This window comes from Eretmochelys imbricata, chromosome 2 (genome assembly GCF_965152235.1).
Source record: "Eretmochelys imbricata isolate rEreImb1 chromosome 2, rEreImb1.hap1, whole genome shotgun sequence".
NCBI classification, from domain to species: Eukaryota; Metazoa; Chordata; order Testudines; family Cheloniidae; genus Eretmochelys; species Eretmochelys imbricata.
Window position 1 is genome coordinate 10,698,138 of NC_135573.1, and position 20,831 is coordinate 10,718,968.

At 41.7% G+C, this 20,831-nt stretch overlaps 1 protein-coding gene across 3 annotated transcripts in view; it reads left to right on the forward strand.

Moving 5' to 3' along the window:
- Window positions 1–20,831, forward strand: part of TRAPPC9 (trafficking protein particle complex subunit 9) — an 816,338-nt gene that overhangs the window by 323,615 nt on the left and 471,892 nt on the right. The window lies entirely within an intron of this gene.

Below are 20,831 nucleotides of genomic sequence, written 5' to 3' on the forward strand. Positions count from 1 at the left end.
TTTTGATGTTGAAACCTCCGTTTTTATTTATTGAAATAGATTGAATTCACGGATATATAATTTTTGCACAGAATAGACCTTTCTTGATTCAGTTTACTTCTACCATAACAACCATTCTGGGAAAAGGAGAAATGGACAAAAGAAAATGGAAACAGAGAAAGAGAAAACAAGAGCAATTACAGTAGGGTAGCTCTGCAGTCTGTTCCCTTCATTCATCTCTGTCATAAATATAAAGGGAAGGGTAAACCCCTGTAAAATCCCTCCTGGCCAGAGGAAAAATCCTCTCAACTGTAAAGGGTTAAGAAGCTAAAGGTAACCTCGCTGGCACCTGACCAAAATGACCGATGAGGAGACAAGATACTTTCAAAAGCTGGGAGGAGGGAGAAAAACAAAGGGTCTGTGTCTGTCTATGTGCTGCTTTTGCCGGGGATAGACCAGGAATGGAGTCTTCTTTTTGCGAATACAGACTAACACGGCTGTTACTCTGAAACTTTTAGTAAGTAATCTAGCTAGGTATGTGTTAGATTATGATTTCTTTAAATGGCTGAGAAAAGAATTGTGCTGAATAGAATGACTATTTCTGTCTGTGTGTCCTTTTTGTAAGTTAAGGTTTTGCCTAGAGGGATTCTCTATGTTTTGAATCTAATTACCCTGTAAGGTATCTACCATCCTGATTTTACAGAGATGATTCCTTTACTTCTATTTACTTCTATTTCTATTAAAAGTCTTCTTGTAAGGAAACTGAATGCTTTTTCATTGTTCTCAGATCCAAGGGTTTGGGTCTGTGGTCACCTATGCAAATTGGTGAGGATTTTTACCAAACCTTTCCCAGGAAGTGGCATGTAAGGGTTGGGAGGATTTGGAGGGGAAAGACGTGTCCAAACTACGTTTCCCAGTAAACCCAGTTAGAGTTTGGTGGTGGCAGTGGTTATTCCAAGGACAAAGGATAAAATTAATTTGTACCTTGGGGAAGTTTTAACCTAAGCTGGTAAAAGTAAGCTTAGGAGGTTTTCATGCAGGTCCTCACATCTGTACCCTAGAGTTTAGAGTGAGGGAGGAACCTTGACAATCTCTTTGGGCACTTATCTAGGCAGGAGGTCTTAGAGGTATTCCCATCCGCTTTCCTAACCTGTCCACTTAACAGTTGTTAGACTATTTGTTCCCAAGGGCAGGTACCATCCTTCTTTAAAATCTGGAAAGTGCATGGCACATAATGGACACAGTCCTAAACAATTAATAAATGGTGTTGAGACCATTACCCTATCAATCAAATCCTTCCTAAGACCCCACTTCTTCTGTGAGGCTTATAAGAAGTGAATTTATTTTATCATTTGGGGAAAATCAATGTTGTGATGCCGAAATATTAACAAGAGGTTTCCTCAAAAGTTTATGCCTCACATACAACTAAACATTATATTCTCTGAGTAAAATATCCAGACTTCCAAACTGTCCTTCTACCAAAATAGCCATCAATTACATATTTGTTCCCCCCCTTCCTCCTCCCAGGTTGTGGAGAAAGGTGAGTTGGTGTGTGTCAAGGTTCCTTCCCCACTCTGAACTCTAGGGTACAGATGTGGCGACCTGCATGAAAACCTCCTAAGCTGACTTTTACCAGCTTAGGTTAAAACTTCCCCAAGGTACAAATTATTTTACCCTTTGCCCTTGGATTTCCACTGCCACCACCAAACTTTATCTGGGTTCCTGAAAAAACAGAGTTTGGACACGTCTTTCCCCCTCCCAACCCTTGCACCCCACTTCCTGGGGAAGGTTTGGTAAAAATCCTCACCAATTTGCATAGGTGACCACAGACCCAAACCCTTGGATCTTAGAACAATGAAAAAGCATTCAGTTTCCTTACAAGAAGACTTTTAATAGAAGTAAAAAAAAAGAATCACCTCTGTAAAATCAGGATGGTGTATACCTTACAGGGTAATTAGATTCAAAACATAGAGAATCCCTCTAGGCAAAACCTTAAGTTACAAAAAAGACACACAGACAGGAATATTCATTCTGTTCAGCACAGCTATTTTCTCAGCCATTTAAGGAAATCATAATCTAACACAACCCTAGCTAGATTACTTACTAAGTTCTAAGACTCCATTCCTGTTCTGTCCCCGGCCAAAGCATCACACAGACAGACCCAGACCCTTTGTTTTTCTCCCTCCTCCCAGCTTTTGAAAGTATCTTGTCTCCTCATTGGTCATTTTGGTCAGGTGCCAGCGAGGTTACCTTTAGCTTCTTAACCCTTTACAGTTGAGAGGATTTTTCCTCTGGCCAGGAGGGATTTTACAGGGGTTTACCTTTCCCTTTATATTTATGACAGTGTGAGTTGGAGAAATGAGTCTTGTGACAAAGTTCCTCCTCTGCCTTGGTGGGTCCTGCGCTTATTGGCAGTTTTGCTCGCCTCAGAGGTTCCTGGCAGCCCTCATTTGGCCATTTTCGTGGCTCAAATTTGCTGTTCACTCAGTTAGCCTCATCACTGTCCAGCATGGGGAAAAGGAAGAAGAACAATCCCCATAGTCTCTGCTGATCCACCTAGTGGATTGGGGGAACAGGCCAGAGATCTTCTCCTCTGATGGAACCAACCGTCGAGGTCAACTCCTCCGGTATCAAGTAGGGAGTTGGGGGGGTGAAGGATGGGGGGAACCTGGGCCCGCCCTCTACTCCGCGTTCCAGCCCAGGACCCTGTGGATTGCAGCTGTCTACAGTGGCTCCTGTAACAGCTGTGTGACAGCTACAACTCCCTGGGCTGCTTTCCCATGGTCTCCTCCCACCACCTTCTTTATTCTCACCACAGGACCTCCCTCCTTATGTCTGGTAATGCTTGTACTTCTCAGTCTTCCAGTAGTATGCCTTCTCACTCTCAGCTTTTTGCTCCCAGCTCCTCACACACACACCACAAACTGAAGTGAGCTCCTTTTAAAACCCAGGTGCCCTGATTAGCCTGCCTGTCTTAATTGATTCTGGCAGCTTCTTGATTGGCTTCAGGTGTTCTAATCAGCCTGTCTGCTTTAATGGTTTCTAGAAAGTTCCTGATTGTTCTGGAATCTTCCCTGTTACCTTACCCAGGAAAAAGGGACCTACTTAACCTGGGGCTAATATATCTGCCTTCTGTTACTCTCCTGTAGCCATCTGGCCTGACCCTGTCACAGTCTACACCGAGTATTTCGGGAATTTAGGCAGAAAAAGGTTTCCTCGGTTGATGGTAGCGGAATCTGGCTCTTTCTGAAAGATGGTTCTTCGCCATCTTCTCCATACTCTGAAACAAAAATTGAAGATGAGAATCAGGTTGATAACAGACAAGTGTCAACATCAAGTGATTTTTTTTTAAGTTAAGATATGCACTTCCTTAAGAGTTCTCAGTATTCTGCCCTACTTAAAGGTGGGATTGACAGTCTGCCTCCAAAGGACCCAGTACTTCCCTTTAAGCTTTCATCAGCCAAGAAGACCTAATGTCCAAACAGGGTGTGGAATAGAATTTTCTGATCACATCCAGAACCTCAGTGAACACCACAATTCTAAATCCAGATAACTTTTGGCTTTCAACTTCTCAATATCCTGTTTTTCTGTCATTGATGTGGGCAACTTAGTCTTAATTCAAGTAATTTTCTCTGCAAAATAACCACAAATTTGCTCTCAGCAAGGGGTAGTCAAAATCAGCCCCTGTGAGAAGGCAAATTTCATTAAACAGTTTCTCTACCATATGGAATGGTGGCTCTTCTCAAGAGGTTGCAGATGCTTTGCCTCTCACACAACTATACCTCAAGACCGTAGGAAACGTTTGTCCCAATAAATCATCTTTGGCCCAGGATTTCTGCCATTAGCTCTTTAGCTGTCCTGCACCTCACAAATCATTTTTAAACCAAGATTACTTGTGAGGATGAAACTATCAAAGGGGAAACACTCCAATACCATTGATAGTGGCAGATTATCAGAATAAGTTCCTCACTCCTCTAGGAGAATAGTAATACATTTTCAAACTATTGGAGCCTATGATTTTCCATGAGAGGAGTACATTATTCAGCCCTTTAATTCTAACGCAAACACTAGATCCAAAGCTGAATCTGCAGCTACCTGGGACAGCCCTGTAACCCTCATGTTGGCCACAAAATCCTGAACTGAATATGAAGATTCATCTTCTTACGTCAGTGTTGAAATTATTGGGTGTTGTCAGCCTGAGTGACTCCAGAGCCACAGCATTCAGGAAATCCATTGTCTCAAATTGAAGCTGCACTTTTGACATTTGTTCGTTATAGAATTCACCTCTTCCATGATCCCTGCATTAAATAAGACAATAATATGCAGTCTTGTCTTCCTTATGTTTAATTAAAAAGATAAAAAGAAAAAACTTAAACACTCACCAAGATATGCCATGCCTAACCATAGTAAATGTGTGATTGTGCTGCTGTGTCCCTTGTCCTTCGTTTTCACATCCCTTCCATATTGTTTCTGAACCTCAGTCGTATTTTAAAAAATCCTGTAAGCTCTTTGGAGTAAGGACTAAATCTTTCTACATCTTTTGTGAGGAGCCAGCACAGATTTGGGTGGCATAAAATAATAAATTGTAGTAATAGAATCATAGAACTGGAAGGAACTTTGAGAGGTCATCTAGTCCAATCCCCTGCACTCATGGCAGGACTAAGTATTATCCAGACCATCCCTGACAGGTGTTTGTCTAACCTGTTCTTAGAAATCTCCAGAGATGGAGATTCTACAACCTCCCTACGCAATTTATTCCAGTGCTTAACCACCCTGACAGTTAAGGAGTTTTTCCTAAACCGCCCTTGCTGCAATTTAAGCTCAGTGCTTCTTGTCCTGTCCTCAGAGGTTAAGAACAACATTTTTCCCCCTCCTCCTTCTAACAATCTGTTATGTACTTGAAAACTGTTATCATGGCCCCTCTGTCTTCTCTTCTCCAGACTAAACAAACTCAATTTTTTCAATTTTCCCTGATAGGTCATGTTTTCTAGACCTTTACTCCTTTTTGTTGCTCTTCTCTGTACTTTTGCCAATTTGTCCACATCTTTCCTGAAATATGGTGCCCAGAACTGGTCACAGTACTCCAGCTGAGGTCTAATCAGCATGGAGTAGAGTGGAAGAATTACTTCTTGTGTCTTGCTTACAACACTCCTGCTAATACATCCCAAAATGATGTCTTCCTCTGCCCTGCCCCCCCCCCTTTTGTTTTTTTGTTGCAACAGTGTTACTTTGTTGACTCCTATTTGGCTTGTGATCCACTATGACCTCCAGATCCCTTTGCGCAGTACTCCTTCTTAGGCAGTCATTTCCCATTTTGTATATGTGCAACTGATTGTTCCTTCCTAAGTGGAGTACTTTGCATTTGTCCTTATTGAATTTCATCCTATTTACTTCAGACCATTTCTGAATGGTCCAGATAATTTTTAATTTTAATTATACCCTCCAAAGCACTTGCAACCTCTGCCAACTTGGTGTCGTCCACAAACTTTACAAGTGTATGCTCTATGCTATTATCTAAATCATTGATGAAGATATTGAAGAGAACTGGACCCAGAACTGATCCTTGTGCCCCCCCCACCCTTGGTATGCCCTTCCTTCTTGACTGTGAATACTATAATACTATAAACACCTTTTAAAAATAGGTCTATAGCACAGTGACCCTTTATTGGGTCGATAAATTTGAATAAGTGGCTCCTTTTATTTTTTTATTTAAGTTTAATAACTTTAATTTAAATAGTCTGAAATGCCAATGTCATAAGAGATGTAAACATTTCCAAGTCCTTTAGTCCTCCAGTAGGGTCATTTATCAAGGAAAAACTTCACAGCTTGTTCCATGTTTAAATTTTCATATTATATGCTCCTATCACAATAATGTGATTTTAGTCCCATCATAAAATATTTGAATGTTTCAGAGTAGCAGCCGTGTTAGTCTGTATTCGCAAAAAGAAAAAGAGTACTTGTGGCACCTTAGAGACTAACCAATTTATTTGAGCAAAAGCTTTCGTGAGCTACAAAGCTTATGCTCAAATAAATTGGTTAGTCTCTAAGGTGCCACAGGTACTCCTTTTCTTTTTATTTGAATGTTGTAATCTGGGTTATAAATTGCACATTACTATCCGTATTTTGTATTAATTCATCTTCTGTTTCACAGGATAAGTACTTTTAATTGTAAGCATTACTGCATAGCTCCTACTTTGTTTCCATAGTTCTATAGATAGTATAATTGAACATATAGGCAAACTTAAATTGCGTTTAAGAAGGCCCTGAGAAGATTACCAAACCGCTTCAGTGAGAAGACTGATTTTACTACCCAGAGGACAGTATGAAAAATGCAGAAATTAGCCTTTTTCAATCTTCCTGGCTGTCCAGGGAAAGGGTGCACTGGGCTTCCCAACAGAGCCTTGGCACTGGATTCTCACTTGTCCCTTTTTTTCTGTCTTATGGACTACCCTTTATTAATATCTGATTAGGTGTTTGACATATTCACCTCTAGTCAATTTTTAATTCCTTGTTCTTTCTCCATCGCCAGTATCTCCATTATTTCCTTTGTCACCCATCATTAATATTTCCCTCATTTCTCTTCTGTTTTATCCCTATGCATTCCCCTCACTCTCCAGCCCCTCCTTCAGGGCTTGTCTACATAGAGACTTATTGCTTGGCCAACCAGGGTATAAAATCTACATTGTACTAGCCTGCCACGCTAACTGGCCATGTGGACCATGTTACAATGCACTACTACTGCTTGAAATAGGCTGTGGAAAGCATAAGCACTCCTGTATCATTCCACTCAACATAGCAAAGCTTTATTTATCTGGTGTTTTAAGAAAAGTGTTCAGTTCTCTCCCTTCCCAGCCACCGCTGTAATAAATTAAAACACTGACTGCAACAATTGTCTTTTTCTGCAAAATAATGCAACCCCGGGGGCTCCTTAGTGCTACAGTACTACTCTACTATGGCTAATCATTCTCTGAGTAACTAATGAAGGTTACAGGACAGCCACTGTAGTTTGAAAAAACATATATTTGTATATGGAATGTTCAGTGGTTACCATTAAATAAATATTTAAGAGTTACATAACAATAGCATCTGTGAGAGCATGTTCCTTTTTTCTTATATGTAGAATAAGGAAATATGAGGAATATACTTGTCTTATCAATTTCTATTCCTTATCCCCTTTGTCTTGGAGAAATGACCAGCAGTTCAGGGGTGACCGGTTAGCATGCTTCTTCTATCTGAGGAACACAGAAAGAAACATAAATTCTGGCAAATCAAGTGTAAAAGTATAATTCGTACTCCTGGGAGTATTCTGCGCCAAAAAATTAAAATTTGCAGAATTTTAAAATATTGTGTGCAGAATTTATTTGTCACAATAACACTACATAATCACGCCAGTTTCAATTATTTTGATAATTTATTTCAAAATACCTGTCAGCAAATATGTCTGTAACTATACAGAAACACATACAAAAATTCCTCCGGGAGTAGAGTTAAAGAAACCCCTATGACAACCCAGTTCCTGTTTCTCTGCCCCCTTCCTCCCCCCCAAGCCCAGCTGGAGGGCCAGACACCCACAATCCCTCCCCCCGAGACCCCAATCGTGGGGCCCTTCTTGCCCAGGCACCCGCCCACTCCTCCTGCAGAGCCCAGGGATCCAGAGGGAGAAACAGCCTGATGCTTGGTCCCAGACTAGCACAGTGTTTCCTGTGCACCACCCTCTCCTTCCTTCAGGGCATGCTGAGAAACTGCAGCTGTCAGGAACCCTCTATCTTCCTCCCCCTCCCCCAAGCAGTGTCTTCTATGTGGAAGTTGGGCTCTGCCGGGTCCAATGGTCCTTAGTGGCTGCTAGCAGCACTGCAGCCCATTTCTGTGAGGGAAAGGAAATTCTGCACGCACAGTGGCACAGAATTCCTCCAGGAGTGAATTAGGTAGGCCAAAAAGAATTAGAAGAGCAACTAGTAAAAGAAAAAATAATTGCTGTTCATTTTTGTGTAAGTACATGAGAAGCAGAAAACCTGCCAAACAACAGTGCAGCCACTGGATGATCAAGATGCTAAAGGAGTACTCAAAGGAGATGAGGCCATTGCAGAAAATCTAAATGAATTCTTTCCATTGGCCTTCGTTGCAGGGGATGTGAGAGAGATTCCCACACCTGAGCCCTTCTTTTTAGATGACAAAATCTGAGGAGTGGTCCCAGATTGAGGTCTCACTAGAGGAGGTTTTGGAACAAAGTGACAAATTAAACAGTGATAAGTAATCAGGACCAGATGGTATTCACCAAAGAGTTCTGAAGGAACTCAAATATGAAATTGCAGAACTACTAACTATGGTATATAACACTTAAAGCAGCATCTGTACTACATGACTGGTTGGTAGATAATGTAACACTGATTTTTAAAAGAGATTCCAGAGGCGATCCTGGCAATTATAGGCCAGTAAGCCTAACTTAATTACTAGGCAAATTGGTTGAAACTATACTAAAGAACACAATTATCAGTCTCATAGATGAATGAAATATGTTGGGGAAGAGCCAACAGAGCTTTTATAAAGGGAAATTATACCTTAAAAATCTATTAGAATTCTTTGACAGTGACAACAAGCATGTGGACAAGGGTGATCTAGTGGATATAATGTACTTGAACTTTCAGAAAGCCTTTGACAAGGTCCTGCAGCAAAGGCTCGTAAGCAAAGTAAGCAGTTATGGGATAAGAGGAAAGGTCCTCCCATGGATCAGTTAAAACTGGTTAAAAAATAGGAAACAGGGGGTTGGAATAAATGGTCAGTTTTCACAGTGGAGAGAAGTAAATGTCAGGGTCCCCTAAGGATCGGTACTGGGACCAGTGCTCTTCAACGTATTCATAAATGATCTGGAAAGGGGGGTAAACAGTGAGGTGTCAAAGTTTGCAGACCATGCAAAATTGCTCAAGCTAGTTAAGTCCAAAGCAGTGTGCGAAGAGTTACCAAGGGGATCTCACAATACTGGGTGACTGAGCAAGAGAATGGCAGATTAAATTCAATGTTAAGTGCAAAGTATTGCACATTGGAAAACATAATTCCAACTATACATACAAAATAATGCGATCTAAATTAGCTGTTACAGTTCAAGAAAGAGATCTTGGTGTCATCGTAGATAGTTCTCTGGAAACATAAACTCAGTGTGCAACAGCAGTTAAAAAAGCTAACATTAGGAAAGGGATCGATAAAACAGAAAATATCATAATGCCGGTTTATAAATCCATGGCATGCCCACTCTTTGTATACTGCATACAGTTCTGGTCGCCTCATCTCAAAAAATGGTAGGGGGGTGTGTGTGTGTGTGTGTATGAAAAAAAAAATTGGAAGAGGTACAGAGAAGAGCAACAAAAGTGATTAGGGGTATGGAAAGCTTCCCTGTGAGGAGAGATTAAAAAGACAAGGACTGTTCATCTTGGAAAAGTGATAATAAGGGGGATACGATAGAAGTTTATAAAATCATGAACAGTGTGAAGGAAGTGTTGTTTACCCCTTCACATAACACATGAACGAGGGTTCACGCAATGAAATTAATAGGCAGCAGGTTTAAAACAAACATTAGGAAGTACTTCTTCACACAATACATGGTGATCCTGTGGAACTTGTTGCCAGGGGATGTTGTGAAGGCCAAAAGTGTAACTGGGTTCAAAAAAGAATTAGATAAGTTTATGGAGGATAGGTCCATCAGTGGCTAGTAGCCAAGATGGTCAGGGGCACAACTCCATGATCTGGGTTTCCCTAAACCTCTGACTACTCGAAGCTTGGATTGGATGACAGGGTGGGTCACTCAATAAACCACCCTGTTCATCTGAAGCTTCTGGCACTGGCCATTCTCAAAAGACAGGACTCTGGGCTAGGTAGTCCGTTGGTCTGATCCACTGTGGCCATTCTTATGTTCTTATTGTTCATCTTTGTGGCAGCGGAGCTGGCAGGGATATGCTTTTTATCCTTTGCCCAAATCCCCAAGATATCTTCTTGGGAGTGCACTTCATACTTCCCTTTTCAGTAGCTATGGGATTCAAAATGTTCCTATGGATCCTGCTATTATGATGGCCACTTTCTTCATTTGGAGGCCAGGTACACTTGGAATATACTGTTTTACTGGAGAGTTCGGTGCTCTCTGACCCCTTTATAAAATATTAGTTGGAGGGTAGGGGCCAGGATTGCTGGCCACCAAACCATCCAGTGGATGAAAGTAGTGGGATCCTTGGGAGAGGAGTGTGTCTTGGCTTACAATTTCAGTTGATTATGTTTTGGATTCATTGGAAAGATACTCTCAAGTGCTGCAAAAGAACACAAAATATATTTTTCAGCTCATCAAACTTTAATAGCTGAGTTTCTTCTGGCTCTAATATATACATTGAAAGTTATTGTTTACGTCACTGGTAGCTTGTGTGAGGGGTTGTAATTGATGCTGGTGAACTTCTGGGTAGATTGAGTGATGTGTATAGTAGCCTCAGTTAATTAAAATATGTTCGTTGTACTAGAATGATGTGTGTCTATTTTGCGAACCTACTCAGTTGAATACACCTCTCATGATAGCGAGAGATATGGGCTTTATTTTATATATATGGTTTTGGGCAAATTTGTCTTAAATCACTTTTCTATGTGACCGGAGTCTCCCATTTGCCAAGTTTTTCGAGAAAATCACTTGTACATTAGATTCTAACTTTACCATTTAAAGTGTGTGACACTGTATCTGCAGGAAAATTCCACACTTGGCTATAACCTTAGTAGTATCATTTTGTAGTCTTTCTGCCTCCCCTAATGCTGTTTAGCTGTTACATTAGTTTTCTTTAATGTAGGAGATGCTGCTGCTCAACTCTACAGGAGACTATTGAAGGACTCTTTTGTAAGAGTGTTGAAATGTGATGAATGTAATCAGTAGTAACAACTTATTTGTCATAGTCGTTTGGTGGTTACTACAAAATTAAAACAGCAGAATGTATCAGACAGAGCTCTTGAAAGGAGCTGTATTATGTATGTTAACAAAAATAATGTATTGCCAGCAGCAGTGATTTTAATTTATTGAAAAACTTAGTTATGGTAATTATTGTGTTTCTTACTTGATTATCAAGCCATTAAAATTAAATTTCATGACAACCCTCGTTTACGTGTAAATCACTTTGTAATTTATGGTAATAGATGTTATCTCATTACATGCCTCAAGATATCTAGTTTTGTACAGCATATCATGCATTGCCTTTGAATTTAAATTCTGTGCACAGCATGTCTGGCACTGAAGAATCTCAAACAACATAATCAGTGGAAAGATATTTATCATGGTGATGATCTCAGTAGCTCAACTCTGTCATCTGTCTTTGTGGTGCACCATAACTGAGTTAGGAAAGTCTTTCATGCATATGAGATAAACAAAGATTCTACAGTCAAGAGCTTCAGGTGTCATAAAAGGTGCAGAGGCTAAGAATGGTTTGGTCGATTAAATGACTGGCAATAAGGAGATCCATACACTGTTGCTGACCAAGTGACATCTTCCTATGAAAGAATGTCTTGCCAAGTGTAAAGGATGTGAAAATCTGAATCTACTTAATCTGTTAGAGGTTTCAGCTTTATATGAATTGTCTGTTTCTCTCCTAAAGAAGTTGTCATCATACAAAGAACTACTCTTACTTTCAGAATACAAGGGTCCTTGAGTGAAAGCTGAGATGAAGTTAGAATAAAATTTATAAAATGTTATAAGGTGGCCCCATCTGGAATGCCCTCCAGCAGCAGGCTGCAGCAAGACAGAATGCCTGCCTCAATTTCCCTTCTCCTCCTGCCCATGAAAGGAACATAGTCTCCCATTGTCTAATGTAGAGCCCAGCTCTGGGCATAATTTATTCACGCACGCCAGTGCAATATTCCTCTCTCCCCCTTCCAACCTTTTAGAAAACCATTTTCCAATTTACACAATAAACATACAGCAGGTGTCTCCCAAATCCCTTTCCAGGGATGATATCAGCAAGTCAGCCAGCTGAAACTCAATAGCAGGACTGTGTTCTCAGTGGCTTTGGCTCCTGTTTCAGGACCCCACTCTCTAGATGTCACTGCCTGAGGGTGGCTGGTCTTCCTGCTGCCCTTCATTCATGTCTTTGCCCTGAGGGCTTCCCCTCTTGCAGGGTTCCATCCTGCAGGTCTCCCAGCCTGTCACTTCTGTCCCTGCTCAGGGGATGCACCCTATCACAACTATCATCTTGCTCCTGGGCTTGGATTCCCCATACCAACCTAGATCTTCCACTTTTCCTAGGGGCCACTGTCTGAGTCTTCCACTTGTCGGGATCCCCAACTTTGATCTGTTTTCATCAACAGTTTTCCTCTAAGCTCGTCACTGGGCAGCTCACAGTTACTGCTTGCCTCAAACTTAGCTCTCTCCAAGCAACTCCTGCCAGCTCTTCCTGCTGCTTCTCTCTCCTCTGGGTCTCTGGCAGCTCTCAGCTGCCACTTCCTGACTCTCTCACAGTGACTTGCCAGTTCTCCGACGGTCCCAGTTTGCTCCCCAGTGTGACCCAAGTGTCCTCTTTTAAGTTCAGTTGGAATGAGCTAATGAATCACAAGTGCACTGGCCTCTTCCCTCATAAAGGGTCAGTGTTACTGTATGACAGATATATAAGGACTTACCTGGTTTATAAAGAGAGAAGAAAAGACACAATGAGAAAAGGGTGGAGTTTGGTTACAGTACATAGCATTAGAAACACTTGTCTAAATGTGATGCTTCTAGAGGGAAGCAGTTTTCCTGTGCATTTACAAAAAGTCAGCAAGAATGTGCTAAACATTCTTATAGGTGGGGCGGGTAGCAACACCTGTAATTAATGCCCAACAATTGCCATGATAAGATATTTTTTCAGTTGCTTTTAATTTTGCCAAATTTAACCATTTGGGCTGAAATTTTCTATGCTCGGTGTCTATTTTAGGGTGAATTCTTCTGGAAAATTTCAGCCACAATGGTTCAGCTGTTTCAGAGAATGTTGTCATGGGAAAAGGCATTGTTTTCCCATTTAAAAAATTTCTGGCCACCTTTTCTTTTCTAGCATCCCTATGCTTTGGAGAAAGGGTTTGAAATTTAGGAAGGGGGTGCCTCTGTGACAGGTGGCTTTTGCTGTGTTCATCAATATCTGCCAAAATTTGGCTTGATTATAATAGTTGAAATATCGCAGATTGCACATGCTCAGTAGAGACTTCTTACAGTTGAACGGCTAAAATCCTTGAAGATTCCATCCATGCAGACCATGCTCCTTCGCTTCACAGCTCCTGTGTGTGATTTAACTGCTCATGCACCATCTCCCCACTGACCAACTGAGCATGCTGCTGCCCAAGGTGCAGCTCCTAGCTGCTGAGAGCCAGTATGATCAGGAAGCCTGTCTTTTCTGTGCTCTGAATGACACCCCCCCCTGTTGGCACCCAGGCACTGTGAAGGAGGAAGCCATGCGACTTGAATGCACAGAGGACCAGAACATGACTGTGAGAAAGAAATAGGTTGGAGCAAGGAGTTTGGTGAGACTGGGATAGGGGACTGGGAGTTGTTGGGCTAGGATTGGGACTAAAAGTAAGCGGGTAGAGGGCAAAGTGCAACTTCTTGGGCTAAGAGACTGGGAGGAGACAGGGACTGCGAGGCAGGTGTAGGGGGAGACTGAGAGCCACTGAGGAAAATGGGTGAAGGAAGAGATGGGATGGTGGGAGTGAGTGCAGGGGATGGTCTGACACGTAGCTGGTGCAAGGACTCAATATGTAGAGAGATTAGGACAGGATGCTAGGTCAGGAGTGGTGACTGATATTGGATGAGGAACCTGGGGAGTGAGTCTGAAACTAGCAGCCAGTGTGCAGGGGAGAACTACATAATACTGTGAGGGAAGTGAGAGATGAATCAGACCAGGAGCTGAGAGGGGCAGTTGGGATTGGGTGGGCAATGAGACTGGGACTTGGAGGAGATGTGGAGCAGAGGAATGACTGGGACTCTGACTGGGGAATCGGATTGGGAGACACAGGGCAGCTGGGCAAGGGGACTGGGGCTAGGATGTGAAACCTGAGATGTGGGGACTGGGACTACGTAGTCAGAGAAAATGGGATTAGGCTGAGAAGCCAGGGATGGGTAAGAGATGAACAGCTTGGAAGGGATGGGGCAGAATGGTCAGACTATGGGGGAATAAGCAAAAGTGACCACTAGAAACACTTCCCTCCAGAGCCTGGAATGGAACCCATGATCTCTGAATCTCACAATTCTTCTGCTTTCAGCTAATATTTGTGAAATCCAGTGGTAAAGTATATCTCATTTCCCTCCACCTCATTCCAAGTGCTAGTCCATACTGTAACTGAGGCTTGACTGCCAAGATGTTACTTAGTTGGCACTATAATGTAACATAGGCATATTTCCTGTATTTACACTCTCCAGACACACCATAAAGATACCAAAGTGTCAACGGTAGCCTTTTTAAAAAACACAAAAAACAGGTGGTTTGTCAGGATCGGATTCTGAGAGCGAGAGAGAGAGACAGGAAGTTTGGATGGGGAAGGGGGTAAGTCAGCCAAGGTCAGAGAAGCTGAAGTGGGAGAGAAGGTTCCATGGTTCAGCACACAAGCAATACATTACAATAGATGAACACAGGACAATTCCAGGAGACCCTGATCCCAGCCCAAAGAATGCTCTGCAGAGCAGAGGAAACAGAGGCACAGGAATGCATAGATGTTCGTTTTTGTTTAGATCTTTGTATTTCTTGTTCCATTAAAGAAAGAGAGCAATAACGTTGCAGAACCCTGTGCAAAGTGTCTGTATGTGTTTTGTGCTACACCTTATCATATGCCCCTCAAAGACGTAAACCAGAAGGCTCACACCTTTGGGTGGAGTTCTGGGAGAGTGGGTGCAGTTAAGCTCTGGGGAGAGTCTGAGGAGTCAATACTGGTTCCAAGGTGTGAGGCATTGGGCTGCATAGTCTAAACTCTCAGGAAAGGGTGATAGAGAGAGGAATTGCACCACAAGAGTGTGCTTAGGGATCCCAAGCCAGGAGGGTGTTCAACATATTCATATATGATCTGGAAAAACGGGAGAACAGTGAGGTGGCAAAGTTGTTTACAGATTGTACAACATTACTAAAGATAGGTGCAAAGCAGACTGCGAAGAGTTACAAAGGGGTCTCACAAAACCGGATGACTGGGCAAGAAAATGGCAGATGAAATTCAATGTCGATAAGTGCATTGTAATACATAATCCCAACTGTACATACAAAAGGATGAGGTCTAAATTAGCTGCTGTTGTTTGTACTGCAGAGTGTTGTTCAGGCTGATAAGTTAATGCTGCTCGTGCTGCTGTTCCTGGAGCTCCAGTGTTAGTTCCCCTTGCAGTGAGTGCAGCTTGCAATTCAGGAGATCTCCATTATGTCCATAAAGGAAGACCACAGTCTCGGTTCAGTTGCAAAGGGGCTGGGCCAGGTTTATTCTCAATAAAGCCTGGTCCTAGTGCCCCATAGGAGGTACAGGTACACTAACGTGTATGCCCGTGCAATCAGCACATCAGGATGCTGTCCCCTAAGCTAGCACAAGATGTCCCTCCTATGACTTCTGCTTTTATATATTGATATAAGCAAATTATGTATTACATTCCATATGCTTTTCTTCATTATACTGTACCTTGTACCTGCTAGTTTGAAGAAAACATCCTCATCCCTTATCCTGTCATTCCTTCCTTATTTTACAAGGGGTCTGTGTCCCTGTTCCATGTCCTAGGAATGTGTTTATGCAGCTACTTGAGAACTCTGGTTGTTCCTGTACCATCCTATCCGGTCAGGAATGTGGTTACTTAGTGTTAGCTAATACCTAATGTGTTGCTATTCTGCCAACACTAGGCCTACTCTGGTTCACAGCCTTTGGTGCATACTGTTAGTTATGCCTAGGAGCTCCAGAAAGGCCTATACATGTTACCATTCAAAAAGAGATCTTGAGGTCATCTTGGATAGTTCTCTGAAAAAAATCTGCTGAGTGTGCAGTGGAAGTCAAAAAAGCTAACAATTTTAGGAACCATTGTTAAAGGGATATATAATAATAATGAAAATATAAATCCATGGTATGCCCATACCTTGAATAATCCATGCAGTTCTGGTTCCCCCATCTCAAAAAAGATATATTAGAATTGGAAAAAGTACAAAGAATGGCAAGAAAAATGATAAGGACTGTGGAACAGATTCCATGTGAGAAGAGATTAAAAGTATGGGAGCGGTCTTGGAAAAGAGATTACTAAGGGAGTATATGATACAGGACTATAAAATCCTGAATGGTGTGGAGAAAATGAACAAGAAACTGTTTACCCATTCACATAACATGTGAACCAGGGTTCATCCAATGAAATTAGTAGGCAGTAGGTTTTAAGCAATCATAAGGAAGGTTGTCTTCACACAGTGCACAGTGTACGTGTGGAGCTCATTGTCAGGGGGCATTGTGTCGGCTGAAAGTATAACTGGGTTCAAACAAGAATTAGATAAGTTCATGGAAGATTGGTCCATCACTGGCTATTAGCCAAGATGGTCAAGGATGCAGCACCATGCTCGGGGTGTCCCTAAACCTCTGACTGCTAGAAGCTAGGACTAGAGAACAGGGGATGGATAACTCAAAGGGGATGATCACTCAATAAAGTGCCCTGTTCTGTTCATTCCCTCTGAAGCATCTGGCACTGGACTCTGTCAGAGGACAGGACACTGGACTAAATGGACCATTGATTTGACCCAGTATGGTCATTTTTATGTTCTTATGAGGCATTGATGGGACTCTGTTTAGAATCCGGAGGCTTAAAACACCTAGGATCCAGCAACTTTTAAAAAAATCTTTCAAAACAAGCTTAGAAATTCATTTTCACTTTTTATTCTGAACAATAACACCACACTGTAGTCAGAGCAAAGAAACAGATGGCCATTCACATACAATTTTCATATGTATCTTACAGAGACGTTTGATTTTTCATTTTTAGTTAAAGGTATAAAAGTCTAAAGTTCCCCTTCACCATAAAGGGCACAAAACAAAAGTAAGTTCTCCATCTTTGGTAGGAGCACTTGTAGTATTACTTTGCCACATCTTTGATTAGAGCTCTTATATCATTTCTTTTCAGGGGCACTGATCATATGTATTGCAGTGTCTGTTCCAATCTGCTTCTAGTTTCATTCAGGAAAGAAGGCAGCACAGTGACTTGAAGTTGCAGAGCTAGCCTTAGCAATTTTAAGTGGGCATGAGAAACATTTTTGCCCTCCCTGTGCCCAGAATGGTAACTATATCTTGTCCCTCCCACTGTGCACATAGACGGCCTAAGATTTTTGGAAGGAGTTGCGGAGATGATCATTTGGGTACACCAAAAGTTAACTGACTCTTAAATAACAAGAGTGTGTATGGGAGAGGATCTTTCGAGGATTATTGAGGCAAACTGCTTAAATGTATATGGCTAGCAAGAACATCCAAAGTTACAATTGCAAGAATTTTTTTAAAAAAAGAAAAAATAAGTATAAATATTTTGGAAGGCATATAAAACTTCATGCTTCAGTGCATAAACAATCCTCTAATTCAGTATTTCTCAACTTTTTTGATACTAGGGACCAGCTTGCTTCCTTCTTAAACTGCGTTGGGGAGATCTCAGGGACTGACACCAGTCCACAGACTGGTCGTTGAGAAATACTGCGCTAATTAATGGGGGTTGGGAAAATACTTTCACTCGGGACAATTTTTCCCATAGATGTCTACTGCAGGGTTTCTTTTGCCTTCTTCAGAAGCACCTGTTGCTGGCCACGGTCAGGAGTAAGATGCTGCACTAGATGTTATGACAATTCCTCTGTTCTCCTTATCCTTCCCACACAGATTCTAAGCTCAGAAGACACCACTGTGATCATCTAATCCAATGGTTCTCAAACTGGAGGTTGGGACCCCTCAGGGGGTCATGAGATTATTACATGGGGGGGGTCGTGAGCTGTCATCCTCCACCCCAAACCCCGCTTTGCCTTCAGCATTTATAATAGTGCTAAATATTTTTAGAAGTGTTTTTAATTTATAAGGGGAGGTCGCACTCAGAGGCTTGCTGTGTGAAAGGGGTCACCAATACAAAAGTTTGAGAATGACTGATCTAATCCAACGTGTGTAACACAGGGCATAGGACTTTCCTGAACTAATTTCTGTTTGAATTAGAACATGTCTTTTAGAAAATATCTGTTCTTGATGTAAAAATTGCCAGTGATGGAGAATCCACAACAACACTCGGTAAGTTGGGTCAATGGTTGATTAGCCTCATTATTAAAAACTTATGCCTTATTTCCTGTCTGAATTTGTCTGACTTTAACTTCCAGCCATTGAATCTTGTTATACCTTTGTCTGATAGACTGAAGATCCCATTATCAAATATTTGTTCCCCATGTAAGTGCTTATACACTGTGATTAAATTATTTTTTAACTTTCTATTATGCTAAATAGATTGAGCTCTTTGAGTCTGTCACTATATGGCATGTTTTCTAATCCTTCAATCAATCTTGTGGCTCTTCTGTGAACCCTATCCAGTTTATTAACATCTTTCTGAATAGTGGACACCAGAACTGGACACAGTATTCCAGTAGCAATTGCACCAGTACCAAATTCAGAGGTAATATACCCTCCCTACTTCTACTCTATATTCCCCTGTTTATGCATCCAAGATTGGATGCATAAACGGGAATATAGCTTTTGGCCACAGCGTCACTTTGGGAGCTTATGTTCAGTTGATTGTCCCCTATGAGCCTCGAATCTTTTTCACAGTCACTGCATCCTGAGAGACTTTTAAGTAATGTCTTGTAAATATGGTCTATAATTCTTTGTTCCTAGATGTATAGGTTTACATTTGGCCTTATTAAAATGCATATTGTTTTCTTAAGCGCAATTTACCAAGCAACCAAGATTGCTCTGTATCATTGACCTGTCCTCTTAATTATTTACTACTCCCCAATCTTTGTATCATTGTAAATTTTATCAGTAATGATTTTGTTTTCTTTCTGGTCATTAATAAAAATGTTAAATAGTGTACGGCGAAGAACTGATTGGCATTAATTCTATTATCCTCTATTAATTCTTTATTAATTGACTCCTGCATCAGCTGTTCTATTACTTTGCCCATGATTGATGTCAGGCTGACAAGCCTATAATTAACCAGGTCATCATGTTTACCCTTTTTAAATATTGGCACAAGATTAGCTTTCTTCCAGTCCTCTGGAACTTCCCCAATGTTCCAGGATTTATTGAAAATCAGCAGTAAGGATCCAGTGAGTTCTTTGGTCAGCTCATTTAAAACTCTCAGATGCAAGTTATCTGGAATGGCTGATTTAAAAATCTCTAGCTTCAGTAGCTACTCATTAACATCCACCTAAGGTACTGTTGGCTTGGAAAAGTCTCATCATCATCATCATCATCATCATCATGTGATATGACTACATAATGGTTTTCCCCAAATATAGAACAGAGATATTTACTGAATCTGTCTGCCTGTTCTTCATTATTATTGACTATTCTACTATTTCCATCCAGTAATAGCCCAGTACCTTTATTAGAATCTCTTTGTTCCTGATTTGCTCACAAACCGGGAAGAATTAGTAGGGGAAGCAAAAGTGGATGGGAATCTGGGAGGCAGTGACCATGAGTTGGTTGAGTTCAGAATCCTGACACAGGGAAGAAAGGTAAGCAGCTGGATACGGACCCTGGACTTCAGGAAAGCAAACTTCAACTCCCTCAGGGAATGGATGGGTAGGATCCCCTGGGGGACTAACATGAAGGGGAAAGGAGTCCAGGAGAGCTGGTTGTATTTCAAGGAATCCCTGTTGAGGTTACAGGGACAAACCATCCCGATGTGTCGAAAGAATAGTAAATATGGCAGGCGACCAGCTCGGCTTAACGGTGAAATCCAAGCGGATCTTAAACATAAAAAAGAAGCTTACAAGAAGTGGAAGGTTGGACATATGACCAGGGAAGAGTATAAAAATATTGCTCGGGCATGTAGGAATGAAATCAGGAGGGCCAAATCACACCTGGAGCTGGAGCTGGCGAGAGATGTTAAGAGTAACAAGAAGGGTTTCTTCAGGTATGTTGGCAACTAGAAGAAAGACAAGGAAAGTGTGGGCCCCTTAATGAATGAGGGAGGCAACCTAGTGACAGAGGATGGGAAAAAGCTAATGTACTCAATACTTTTTTTGCCTCTGTCTTCACTAACAAGGTCTTCTTGGACTGCTGCGCTGGGCATCACAACATGGGGAATAGATGGCCAGCCCTCTGTGGAGAAAGAGGTGGTTAGGGACTATTTAGAAAAGCTGGACGTGCACAAGTCCATGGGGCCGGACGAGTTGCATCCGAGAGTGCTAAAGGAACTGGCGGCTGTGATTGCAGAGCCATTGGCCATTATCTTTGAAAACTCGTGGCGAACGGGGGAAGTCCCGGATGACTGGAAAAAGGCTAATGTAGTGCCAATCTTTAAAAAAGGGAAGAAGGAGGATCCTGGGAACTACAGGCCAGTCAGCCTCACCTCAGTCCCCGGAAAAATCATGGAGCAGGTCCTCAAAGAATCAATCCTGAAGCAGTTACATGAGAGGAAAGTGATCAGGAACAGTCAGCATGGATTCACCAAGGGAAGGTCATGCCTGACTAATCTAATCGCCTTCTATGATAAGATCACTGGTTCTGTGGATGAAGGGAAAGCAGTGGATGTATTGTTTCTTGACTTTAGCAAAGCTTTTGACACGGTCTCCCACAGTATTCTTGTCAGCAAGTTAAAGAAGTATGGGCTGGATGAATGCACTATAAGGTGGGTAGAAAGTTGGCTAGATTGTCGGGTTCAACGGGTAATGATCAATGGCTCCATGTCTAGTTGG